Source organism: Chanos chanos, chromosome 7 (assembly GCF_902362185.1).
Source record: "Chanos chanos chromosome 7, fChaCha1.1, whole genome shotgun sequence".
NCBI classification, from domain to species: Eukaryota; Metazoa; Chordata; class Actinopteri; order Gonorynchiformes; family Chanidae; genus Chanos; species Chanos chanos.
Window position 1 is genome coordinate 28,308,135 of NC_044501.1, and position 6,902 is coordinate 28,315,036.

Consider the following 6,902-nt stretch of genomic DNA (forward strand, 5'->3'; position numbering starts at 1 on the left):
ATCCTGAATAACGTGATTCGTGCTTTACTCATATGAAACTGTCTCATATGAAACTGTCTCATATGAAACTTTACTCATATGAAACTGTAATTGAGTGTTTGGCAAGATATGTCAGTATATAGTATTTCACAAAACAATCTGTCACACCTAATATACATTGTACTTTGATTTTACTGTGTTTCCCACCGTGTATATATATATATATATATATATATATATATATGTGTGTGTGTGTGTGTGTGTGTGTGTGTGTGTGTGTGTGTATGTATATATAGCTATTTGTCTTCAAAATTTATGAAAATGTTGTCATAAAAATCTGTCCAGAGAAAAGACTGTGACAGCATTGTTAGTCTAGCTAATTAGTTACACATAATCCTTATAGACAGTTTACCTAATGCCCTCTGACCCCCTGTACATCAGATTATTTCTAATATTACTAACCTCTTATGAGTGAATTTGTTTACTATCACTATAGTTCACTTCTTCTTCTTCTTTTTTTTCTTCTATAGTAATATTCTATACAATACACATATATGTCCAATGTAATAATGAGTGGAAATACAAAATACAATACATTTAATATAATATCTGTTCAATGAAGGACCAAGCAATATCTATTCCCTGCTGACCAGTTTCAGAAGAAGTAGCGGATTCTAAGGGAATATTAAAGGTAAAAACATTGTGTTCTCTTACATGTGGCTATAATGAGTGATCTCAACTGAGACTCACAGTAGCTTAACTGAGACTGTCTTTCTTCAACCCTGAAATCTGGGATTTCACTCCAAACTGAACACAATGCAGATGGTTTTATGCACATGAAAAAACCTGCTGATGAAAGAAATGGGAAAATATGATCAAGGGTTTGCAAGTTAAGAGGACAAGTCTTTCAACCCAAACTCAAACTACCTATAATGTATACTTGGAGAACACAGTCAATGCTGGGACTCTCTCCCCTCTTCTCTGTTGCTATTCTCAATAGATACACAGCTGTGAGCATGGGCGTAGTCAGAGGAAACGTAGTGTTGAAAGAAAAACATTCATTGTGAAATTCACTTCAGAGACTTAAGCCTAATTATGAAGTTCCCATTTCTTCTGTACGCAGACAACTTGTAGATAGTAGATAGTTGTTAACCTGGATAATGAATCATGACATCTTGCAGTTGATATATATGAAAGCAACCAAGTTCTCTGTTTTTGCTGACTTCTCAAACTATCGCAGTCATAGTTTGTCAGTCTTGTGAGACTTGTGGTATGCTTAGATTTTTTTTTTTTTAAAAGATGTACTGGTGGTGGCAAGAACAAGAGCTTTCTCACACTGTGAAGCACTCTGTCATACATACTGAAAGCAGAGGGCATCACCAGTTCCTCGTATCAGATGCCCCACCCCCCACCCCCACCCCATTTTATACCCTGTGTTTAGGAGATTTCTATGGGGTGAGGGTAGAGAGGGGTTGCTTCTTACTGGCAGTGTAGTTGTATTCTGTAGGTTAGCCTATGTCATCATCATATCCATGGATGATGTGCTGAAATGCATAATTTCATTTGCTAGTCTACTTATTCCTCAAAAACCTCAAACTAAATCTTTATTTCAAATTTCACATACATATGAATGGGCACCCAGTTGTCCACTGGCTGAAAATTTCCCTTATGCAACATTCATTCTGGATGCATTTCATCACATCATCAATGGACGTGATGATGACATAGCCTAGCCTACAGAACTACACTGCCAGTAAGAAGCAACCCTCCCTCCACCCTCACCCCATAGGAATCTCCTAAATATAGGGTATAAAATGTCTGCTTCAGAACTATTCTGTACATCTTCTCTCTCTTTCTGCTGAGAGCTCATTCAACTTTCAAGGAAGTGTTAACAACCCGCTGAACAAGATTTCACCATGCTGCGTTCAAGACTGTTTTTCCTGTTTATCCTGCTGGTTGTGCAATTTGAGAGCATTCGCTGCAGGAAGATCGACTGCAGAGACAGATGCTGCTCCTTTGTAGAGAACTTCCCGGTGAAATTGAATACGCTTTGCGTACCTTGTACTAATAGAAGGGATTATTATGTGAGTAACTCTGTATTGCTTCTCACTCAAGGAATGTACAACCTTTGTAGAACAACATGAAGACATCGCGTTTTAAAGGCACTACTTCAAACTAGGTGCAAGGAACATTTGAAGACGCTGAGTGAGATTGTTTTCATCTTCTCTCATTTTACGAGGCCAGTGATGAACTCGAGACTGCAACACTGGATGAAGACATACCTCTAGAGTTTACCACTCAGCATCTTCAAATGTTAAATTATTACATGCGTGGGTTTATATAGAGCTCTGCAGTCTTCTTCTAACATGATCAAACAGAAATGATTTAACTCTGTTTATCTGTTTACTAATACATTTTGTAGATGTTAAAAATGTTGCATATAAGTGATGATACTGTTATGTGTTGCTCTTTTAAGTCACACAGAATGCTCACCAAGTTGAGGATGAACAGGAAGAGCAACAAGAACCAAATGGGGGAACAGAGGAGGAGAGAACGTAAAAAGAGGGTGTGGAAGAGAGAGTGAAGGGTGGGGAAGGAGAGACCAGGGAGGTAGATAGATGAGAATAGACAGAGATTCAAAGTGAGGGTGACGGACAGAACAGACGATAGAAAACGGAATGAGACCAGGGAGGTGGATGAAGAGGAGAGAGATCCCTCAGTCTTTCTGCTGTAGATGGTGACACGTCCAAGTTCAGTGACACAACAGGACAAGGACATGAATGAAACCCTGGTTCCTGTGTGGCAAACGTCATCTCTTCATCAGAAAAAACAGAAACTGCAGACTGACTATCAACACAGACTGGGGCGGGAGTTAATGTCACTTTACCAATTCAAGTTTTAATTCACCCTTTTTTGTCTTTCAGTTGTGCCTGCACAGGCCTGTTTTTAGTCTTTTTGTTATCTTAAGAGCTCTTTTTCATGTTCATCTGTTAATAATGTTAATGATGCACCTTGTCGATTCATTTAATTGTGTAATTCATCAGCCCAAACCTGCACTGACTGTCATTGTAACAGTTTGCCAAAAATAGCATCAGCATTTGGCAGAAGTGAAAAATATGTGGGTAGATTATGGCTTTAATAATTCTGTTTCGTTACCCTTATTATATCAATGAATCTTCTTCATGTTGTTACACAGTGAAACAAGTCATTCCTGAGATACAGTCATTCAGTGTAGTATAGTTACTACATTAGCAACTGGTGCATCAGTAAAACAATACTATATACGCTGGACAAACCGTCAATCTGCTTATTAAACTAATTCATTAATATTCAATACTTGTACTGGTATTAAGTGTCTGAAAGTTAAATTCTGTGTATCACAAAGTGAAAGTCTTTCTGTGAAGGAAACTTGAATGTGCTATTGTGGCATGAGCGAAGTAGGAGAGGGAAGGTTTGTCTATTGAAAATTTGTTGTGTCGACAACGCCACCTAGGGGAATTTCACCCCCAGGAAATTTTTAAAAGGAGTTAAACACATTCAGCCCAAGAGGGTCACACAGATTCGAGAACACTTAAGACCACAAACATGATTCCACAAATAATATATAAAAATTTTGACACCTACATAAGACAGGTAACCCCACGGGTAATACGCTGGTAACAGCTTCAGTAAACACAGACACCATTAACATGCACACAATCCACAACCAATCGCTGTATGTAAGATATTGCATCGTGCCCTGTAGGCCCAGTATCCTGTAGGTGAAAGCAGAGGGGAGCCAGGAGTGGGGCTGGGGCTTATCGTGGCAGAGTGACAAACGGAAAGAGCAGGATCCTGATGCTACACACTACATACGAATACACAACACAATCCAAATCGCCCTGTGCTCTACAGTCAAAGGACCAGTGAAGAAACTCCACCAACTCCTAAACCCCACCAAGCTACTGTCCAACGACAACCCCCCCCCCCCCCCCCCCCCCCGAAATTCACACAAAAACAATAAGGTAATACAAGGGACAAACAATCTTCAAGACAAACCACCAACATGACTCAAAAAGAAAATGGACGCAACCAAACAGAAAAACCAACCACAAACTCAAGAAACAGTAACAAAATAAACTAAGGCAAAGCCTTTCGACTGTGACGAACACAGATCAAACAGCAAAGACAAACCAATACAATACCGAAACATAAGAAAAGAACAATTAAAAGAACAATAAAACCAAAACAAATGTAGAAAAGTAGAAGTTGAGATGGAGATGTAGAGTTGTAGAGACGCAGAGACAAAATAGCAGCTCCGTCAGGGAGTGGAGGCCGGAGATTTGACAAAGGCTACCCACCGTCGTGCACAGCTAAGCCTACAAATGCCTGGATACAGAGACACAGCTTCCCAAACGGCAAGGGAGCGAAAGCCACAAATACCACGGTCCAATCACTTGTAACAGCAAACCAGGGGCCAAGACAAAACTATATTAGCCAGAGGCAAAAATAAAATAAAATAAACCAGCCTACCTCAGAAGCGAAGCTGCCTAAAGCAGGGTCAAAACGGACCAGTTCTACTCTGTATCCGCAACAAAGAGACGAGCCACTACGTTTTAAATCGTTGGGAAGACAGGTCGTGGGGAAACACGATGACTCAACCAGCCAGGCCAAACTGCACACCACGCCACCAACACGGACTCCAGGTTCCCAAAAAGAAGTGTGGAATGATAGAAAACGTTCACCCAAATAGCAGTCCCCGCCCAAATGTAACATTGAGAGGGGACCGCCCAACAATTAAAGGGCCCGCTTATCAGCGCATCAAGCCAGGGACAATTACGTATGCAAGCAGTAGAGACGAGGAACACCTCATCTGCAACACTATGATTTGCCTTCACTCCTACCTTCAGTATCTGTTCCTAAATTTCATTCAAACCTTGTTTTGAGATCAGTGCTTCTACATTTTTCACCTGCCCTGGTACATTAAAGCAGCTTTGCCAGTGAAGATACGTCTCTATAGAGTTCATGCCTACCGATATAAGAACTGCTATAAACACTTTCCCATCAAATGAAGTTACCGTGAGGACATGAGGACGTGAGGACATGCAGGATAGACGGGCAATCAGGATCACTGCCCACTCAATGTTCTTTACTGTGAGACAGGGAAATCTTGACTTATCGAGGTCAACCATCATCTCCACCACAACTGTGGCTTTTGTTTTGTTGCTGTAGCTAAAGGGTGGCTGAAGTTGGTCTTCCTCTTGAAGTCTGCAAAGCTTCTCTCTCTCCCTCTCTCTCTCTCTCTCTCTCTCTCTCTCTCTGTCTCAAGACAGAGAGGTCTTGGCTTATTAAAGCCAATCTTCAACACTACCACCAGTGTTAATTTCGTTGACGAAAACTGGGATAAAAAATGTTCATCAACAAACTTTTTTCCATGACAAAAATGAGACGATAACTAAATAAAAATGCACCTTTGAAAATAAAAACTGTGACGAAATATATCACCATTTTCGTTCATGAATAATAAAGAGACGATAATGTCAGAGACAGACGATTGGACAAGCCATTTACCATAGGCCCTACATCTACTATAGGCCTACATTTTTTCATCCAATTACATGCATGCACTCAATTTGCAAGATATGCACAGCCATGTATTGCAGGCTTATGATTGGTTAATACATACTGGTAGTGCTGCCCCGCCAATATCTCCCCTCCTCTAGAAATTGAACGTTAAACGTTTAAACTAACATTAACTTGGCAGCTCAAATCATGGCTACTCTCGGAGGAAAAAAAGAACAGATTTGTGGACACATTTGAAAATAAAATGCACTGCAAACAATGTCGGTGCAAAATCAGTGGGAAAAATCCCGCAAACCTCATTTGACTAAAATTTGACACTTGAATGGGAAAGTGTGTCCAAACTTTTGACGAGTACTGTAAAAGTAATAATGATCAAATTACTAAAATATGACAAAAACAAATATGTATTTTAGTCAAAAGACTAAATCTAAGACTAAATCAAAATCATCTGCCAAAAATAACGCTAACTACACTGTGTTTTTTACATTGCTGCCTCATTTCAAATGTTCTAGTAGCTGGACTTCCTGTTTAAGTGTGAAAACGTTCTCTCTCTCTCTCTCTCTCTCTCTCTTTCTCTCTCTCTCGCTCTCTCTCTCTCTTTCTCTCTCTCTTTCTCTCTCTCTCTCTCGCTCTCTCTCTCTCTCTTTCACTCTCTCTCACGCACTGTAAGTGTCTAGCTGATTGGGGTCAAATTGAATGTGGAACACTAGAAAAGGTGGGTAAGCTACACTACAATACACAACGCATAAAACTTAACCAACATCACCTATGCGAAAAACAAAATAATTGCTAATATGATCATGTTTTTCGTATCTGCTCAAGGTGTAGTGAAGACAAAGTCAGCATCTTCAGACAAAAAGACAAATTCTCGTTTGTTAAAATGTTGAGAATAGGACTCATATGTAGTCTTATCTGGCTTGGTAAGTAGACATTCAGATATTTAATATGGATTTGTTTATATGTGTAGAGATCAGAGGACAAAGAGACTGTAACAATACAATATACAAAGAATATATAGAAATATTGATAAATGTTTAAAAAAGAAAGCATTTGGCGCCTATTTGACCATTGTGTAATCACATGAATTTAATAGTCTCGTAAATCCAATGTTACATCATCAAAGTGAAACTGAAGGGTATCAGTAAAAAAAAAAAAACATTTGCTCTGTTTGTCCTGAGTGTTTATTTTAATCAGTTTACACTGAATAGCTTTTGTAGTGTGGCGTGAAGGCTCATGAGGAAACTTTCCACATGACTTCATGGTCAGTTTGTCCTATTTAATTTATCAGGTCTGACAAGGCGTTTTGTCATCCTTGTTGTGGTTTTCTCTGCTTGTAGAGGATACTGGTCAGTTTTTTTGTT